Raw genomic sequence first — 6,956 nt, forward strand, 5'->3', positions numbered from 1 at the left:
ATGAGACTAAAACAGCAATGAGCCTATCTGGAAATTCTATGAGGATCTAGGTTAGCGCTCTGGTTTCAATGTGTTGGTGTGGGGACCTCGAGTAGATCACTGTCCATTCTAAACATGATGTAGTTCATTTCAAAATAGACATGCTGTAATGATATTGATTTGGAAGTTCATGGGTGATCTTCAATTAATTTAATCAAAGTGCACATTACTTCTCTATATTGTGGCAAGAACAAAAAAGTTATCCTATTGGTCAATAAACGATGATTCTTTTATTTATTTATTTAAAAAAAAAATTGGGGGGGGGGGGGGGCGTAAGCAAAGGAGGTTTGTTGACACAGCACAGCACAGCCTGCACTGAGTACATTACATGCAACACTTAATGTATTTTCAAGTATCAATACATGTTGCTCCATTTTATCAATTGATTGTTCCTAATTAAAACAGCAAAACACTCATTAATGAGCACAAACAACACATTTCCTTTCAAATCTACTTGAATATCTCTCTTAAACACCAACAGACATACTCAGGCAAAAAACGGAGAAAATACAAAATACTACAAATTTGAAACACAGAGTACACAAGGAGGCCCAAAACAAATATTCCTACTTGCATAATAGGGTATGCGAACACCTTCCTAAGTAGGCTTGAAAAGGACACTTTCAGTTTCACACCGTTAAAATATGTTATTCAATCAATTTTGCATAGATTTGTCTTTCCCACTTCTCACATGCTAAAATTCTTCAAGGCTATGGATATGTGGGCTTATGCTATGGTTGAAAGTGGAAGACTTTGTAAATACTGAATACCGCACATTGAACATACAGTACATCATGGATCATGTTAAAATCCCCAAACATTGCTTTTCCATTATTTGGCACTCTCATCAGTCCCTGTCGGGATCTTCTTCAGTAGCATCTGCAGGGTCTGCCTGACGCCGTTCTCCACCCTGCGGAAGTGCATCTTTTCCCAGAAGCTTGGCGCCTGCTGCCTGCCCCACTCCAGGTCTCGGTGGAAGATCTGCAGCTGTTCCCAGATGAGTTCCCGCTCCCAGGACGAGGCGTCAGCACCTTCACGCGCCGCCTCGTGCCTCCCTGCTCCAGTGGGATTTCTCTCATGTACAGGGACTGCTTCCCCACGTTTCTGAGAGGATTCAGGTACAAGATGTGGGACACAATGGAATTAATGTATACACATAACCTACATATAGACACATTCTTGTGGTTATTCTTATTGTGTTACTTAGGATTATTATTTTAGCCTACTTGGTAAATATTTTCTTCTTGAACTGCACTGTTGGTTAAGGGCTTGTAAATAATAATTTAATTGTAAAGTCTACACTTGTATTCAGCACACGTGACAAATAAAGTTTGATTTGATTCAAACACCACTTCATACAAAGACGATACATAATAAGTGCATGATGAAAAGAAAATAGCCCAAATAAAATACTAAAGAAACCATAGTGGTCAAGTCACATAAGTTATTTTTTTTTAAAGGGGTCTGCAGCTGTTGGCCCACGAGCAAAATCTGGCCCCCACAGAATAATTGTATGCCCTGCCTAATCCCATATTATGTAATTCCAGGACATGTTGATACAGTGCTGATTAGCTTACTGCACAGTGTGGATGCTTGGGTGCTCACTGCAGGCGTCCACCAGGGTCAGAGCAGCATTGTCCCCGATGTTGTTGTAGGCCACTTTGAGCTCCTGCAGGCCAGTGTGCTGGTTGAGCCTCTCGGCAAGCTCGCAGGCCCCTTGCCCGTGTGCATCAGGGACAGCAGCCTGAGAGACTGGTTCCCTGGCAGGGAGTCCAGCAGACAGCGAGCCCCGGCTACAGAGGGACAGTCACAGGGCACTGTATCAGCATTCAGACTGGACAAGTAGAGACTGGTTGAAGCAGCATGTTATCTGTTAGTTAGATATTAGACCAACCCTCATTTGGACAATGTGGTTGTTCTATATATAGTAAATATCTTATTTGAAGTGTAAAGTGAGCAAGTTCTTAAATTAGAGAAATTGCCCCTTTCTGACCAAAGCAAATGAATGAATAAGGCAATATTTATTTAAAGCTTTAGTTATACTTAAGTTCCATTGACGAGTCAATATTATTATTACCAATATCTACCTTTTGAGCCATAGAAAAGGCAATAAGGCCATAAACCTGGTAAAGAGTCAACCTCTTACTGTAGAGATCTAATAGTACTGTTGGGGTCAAGTAGTATATCTTTCAGGACTCAGGACCCAGGCTATTAAACTGGAGACAACAGAGAAAAAACATACACAGCTATCACAAACACACGCCCACACACGTGTTAGCCTGCAAACCACGAACCTACAGGTACTGTCAATAGAACAACAATAAAATATTTTATAAAACACAGATTACACTCCTTTTAAACTTGTGAAATCCAGATTAAAAACTTGAACACAGATTAAACTCCATGTTGCAGGTCTTGATGAAGTAACACCATGCTTTTTTTTACAACCACAACCAAAGAGCAGGCCAGGCTCAATAACCTGATAACACTAAAATAAATATCGCACACCCTGATCTGTTTCACCTGTCTTTGTGCTTGTTTCCACCCCCCTCCAGGTGTCACCTATCTTCCCCATTATCCCCAGTAAATGTATACCTGTGTTCTCTGTTTGTCTGTTGTCAGTTTGTTTTGTTTCGTGAAACCTACCAGCAACTCTTCCCCTGCTCCTGTCTGTTCTTGCTCCTGTTTTCTAGTCCTTCCTGGTTTTGACCTTTCTGCCTGCCCTGAGCCTGCCTGCAGTTCTATACCTTGCACCACCTCACTGGATTATTGACCTCTGCCTGCCCTGACCATGAGACTGCCTGCTGTTTTGGACATTTTGCACCCTGTCTGGATTACTGACCTCTGCCTTGCCTGCCCCTGTACTAGAAAATCGACACTGTCTGCATCTGGGTCATACCTGAAACCTGATAGATATCAAAGATTATATTATGGCTAGTAAAGTCTCCCTTTACTCCCAATGCTCTTTCCTTTCGATACTCAGCAATAGCATCAGAATATCATGTTTTCAATGCCCACAGGGAGTACACTTTTTACGCAGCAAGTCAAACACATTTAGGCTATAATGTCAAACCTACCATGAATGAATCCATGAATGATACTGGATGGATCAAGTCAGGACCTGATATGTCACTTGGCATTTAATGATTTTAAGGCCTCCTTTGCAAACATTAATTAGCAATTCAAACCAAAAGCAGCAAATATTGCTGCATGTTTGTACACCTCTCAGTAAATAGAGGATTTGGAGTGTTACTGATAAGGCTTTGGGCCTTAGATTAGATTTACCATCTGTATTCTTAGATTTACCATCTGTATTCTGAAAATTATAACATAACTCAATCGCGTGAACAGTGGGTATATGTAACTTAGTAGGTAAAAATACACTACTAATATGACGTTTTTACTGTGGTAAGTAGTGACTGTTACCATGGACAGATACAAGAGGTCAATCTTGTGAGTTGGTGAGAATTTCCCAAGCTCCTAACAAACAAAGTTGACTTGACTAAAGCCCCACACATCGAGCCTTCTCTTACTTGAGGTTGAGGGTGTGGCAGAAGGCGGGTCACAGAATGGTCAGCAGGTCATTGGTCAGATGACAGGAAAAAAGGTCCAGCTCCTCCAGGTGGTGCCTCAAGAGTATACAGGCCAGCACAGAGCTCAGGATGAAGCACTTGAGGGGTGTCATGTGCAAGGGGGACAGCTTGATGCTGCGGATGGAGAGCAGGACCTCTGCCGTGAGCCTGGGATTTTGGTACTTGTAGAGGAGTACCAGCAGGACCATGAGCTCCTCAGAGGGCTGCCACTTCACAATCTCCGCTGCCAGGTGCTTCTTGAGGTTCCGTGTGATCTGAGCCACCATGGTGCTCTTGATGCTGCAGCCCAGTTGCTCCAGCAGAACCCAGTTCCCGTAGTGAAGCAGGCCGTCCATGAAGATGGGGTAGAGCTTGAAGGACCGGCTGTCCAGGCACTCCTAGGGCTGGGGGCCGTGAACTCCCGGCAGGCTTTGCTGTACTTGGTCCAGCACGTCCTTGTTGAAGCTGTCCTCTGTGTGGAACATCTCTGCTACCAGGGTGCGGGTGATGCGGCCCTTGCTGTGGCTGCTGATCTTCTCAAACAGGCTTGGAAAGAGCTTGAGCAGGTTGAAGACAGCGAAGACCCTGAGGGGGATGAACTTAGAGATGATGCTGATGAGGGTGTTGACGTCTTCGCCCACTAGTCCGATGGCCACGGGCACCTCTTTGCTCAGCTTCTCCAGAGCTGTCTTGTTCTCACGAGGACGGTGTACAGAGCAGACCGGTACTCTTGCATGTCGGGAATGGCAAACACATAGTGCTTCTCCTTTTCATCAACCTCTGACCCTTTGGTCTCGATGCAGGGCACCAGAAAGAAGTCGAGAACATCAGTGCGGAACACGGCCAGCTGACGCAGTTCCTTCTGTTTTGGTCTTACCCCCCAACAAACTGTTCCAGTTCCTCTTTGGAGAAGGAAGTGCGCTTTTTGTTGACTCCTTCAAAGTCCAGTTTGCCCACAGTGCTGACCACAGAGCATCAACGAGTTCTGCTGCTCGAGAGAAGATACATTTCCACCCATGTCCAGCACCTCCCCTCCAACGTTGAGCCTCAGGAAGCTGGTATAGATACCAGTTAGCATACTTATGGGTGCCTGGACGTTGTTGAAATGTAATAAGTGGAGGATGGCACAAGTCAGCCAGCAATAAGAAGGTAAAAAGTGATAAAGCAGCTCGATGAGGGACTGGGCCTCCTGGTTTCTCGGCTTCTCTCCAATCTGTTGCAGCAGTCGGCTTGTGAGGTATGCTCGCTGGCGATCTGTGTCATTGAAGCCACATCTCTGCGTAGCGTTTCACATACTTCGTAGGGATGTGGGTCAAGGGCAGACAACCTGGTGGTGACCAAAATACTGGCCTAAAAAAATTGTAGTTAAATTATCAACACATATACATTACTAAAAATGTTTCATCAAAACTTACTGGGGTTGGAAAAAGACTAGAACCAGTCTAGAACCAGCTTCCACACTACCGGGCTCTTCCCTGACCCAACCGCCCCGTACAGCGGCATGTTAAAGCCCTGCTCCCTGCCTCCTTGCTGAGTGGGCTCAAAGAGCTGCTCCGCGGTGACCGAGGCACTCTGAGGGGCCTGGGATGCCTTGAGGAGGGGGGTGATTAAGGGCCCTTTCCTCTCCTCTGGCTTCCTCTCCAGGATGAGTGGCTCCACGTGCATGGCCTCTGTGCTCTTACTTTTTGTTGCTTTTTAATGTCTGTTAATTGCATACTTATTTTCTTTATAGTTACCCTGAAATAATGGCTGGTATGTGATGTGATGTGTGTGGCTGAAACATGCAAAGAAAAGGGCATAATAAGAGAGAATAGGATTATGCAATTAGATGGTGCCAATCTTTTCCATTCACTTGGGAAGGAGGCTTACTAATACATAGCAGGGACCTACAGAACAGATGGAGTGAATTACGAGGACCAGACTTCAACCTTAAGTGATGGGACATATGTACAAGCTCAGTTTACCTGTTTAATTATGGACCAGACTTGCCTGTTTCAGGCCCACTGGAGCAAAAAAGCCTTGAATGAAATCCACTGGCTGAATATAAGTATTTCAACTTCCTCCATAGTCCTCCTGGAAGCCTCAGCTGTCTGTGGGGGTAGACACAGAGGCTCACTCAACAACAGGGATTATTTCTCTACTTACATGTCACAACAGGTAGCATGTCTCCAGGACACACAAAATACTGATCGAGCAATAAGACTAGTACATTATGGGGTGGTTTCCTGGACACAGATTAAGCCTAGTCCTGGACTAAAAAGCAAGCTCAATGGGGGGAAAATGCTTTTTAGTCCAGTATTATGCTTAATTTGTGTCCAGGAAACCGCCCCTGTGTGTTGTCTGTTTACACTGTATGTAAGGGTGGAACTGTAAAATGTAAATGTCTGGGTAATGAGTAGTTGGTTTGGTGTTTGTGTCAAATGTGCATGTCTGTGGAAGAGAATGTTGACTAACCTGTGACATGAGCTCATCATCCTAGGAGTGACTCTGCTTGTCAGTGGGCTGAGGTTCACATATAAAGACAAACACAGTCACCACATCATATCATTCTCAGTGGTTATAAGGAATACATAATACATAAAGTATAGAGTAAATGATTATAGTGGCAATTCTGATCCAACCATTAATGTATACATTGTGGCCCTGGACTGAGATGATGGAAGTTCAACATGTAGCTAGATGTAGTAGTTAATTACTTGTTACTTTTATCTCTTATTCTTATCCATATTTTTTTTAAACTGCATTGTTGGTTAGGGGCTCATAAGTAAGCATTTCACTGTAAGGTCTAGACCTGTTCATTTGATTTGAGTTGAGTAGGCTTGGCATTGTTGCCCATGAAAGGAAGTTAGTCTAGCGAGCAAGCATTTTAGCCAGGTAGCCTAGGATAACAAAAACTAAAAGCTTGTACTGTATGACACAGTCATAGACCTTGATGTGATTGGCCTGACTGAAACATGGCTTAAGCCTGATGAGTTTACTGTCTTAAATGAGGCCTCACTTCCTGGTTACACTAGTGACCATATCCCCCGCGCATCCCGCAAAGGCGGAGGTGTTGCTAACATTTACGATAGCAAAATTCAATTTCCCCCCCCAAAAACAGACGTTTTTGTCTTTTGAGCTTCTAGTCATGAAATCTATGCAGCCTACTCAATCACTTTTTATAGCTACTGTCCTAGACCTTAGTGCTGCTTTTGATACCATCGATCACCACATTCTTTTGGAGAGATTGGAAACCCAAATTGGTCTACACGGACAAGTTCTGGCCTGGTTTCGATCTTATCTGTCGGAAAGATATCAGTTTGTCTCTGTGAATGGTTTGTCCTCTGACAAATCAACTGTAAATTT

General features: G+C 44.0%; 1 pseudogene; it reads right to left on the reverse strand.

The window, feature by feature from the left end:
* Positions 1-870: 870 nt before the first annotated feature.
* LOC123729174 (NLR family member X1-like) lies at positions 871-5,276 on the reverse strand (annotated as a pseudogene).
* Between the last annotated feature and the right edge of the window lie 1,680 nt (positions 5,277-6,956).

Source organism: Salmo salar, chromosome 20 (assembly GCF_965601325.2).
Source record: "Salmo salar chromosome 20, fSalSal1, whole genome shotgun sequence".
Taxonomy (NCBI): Eukaryota; Metazoa; Chordata; class Actinopteri; order Salmoniformes; family Salmonidae; genus Salmo; species Salmo salar.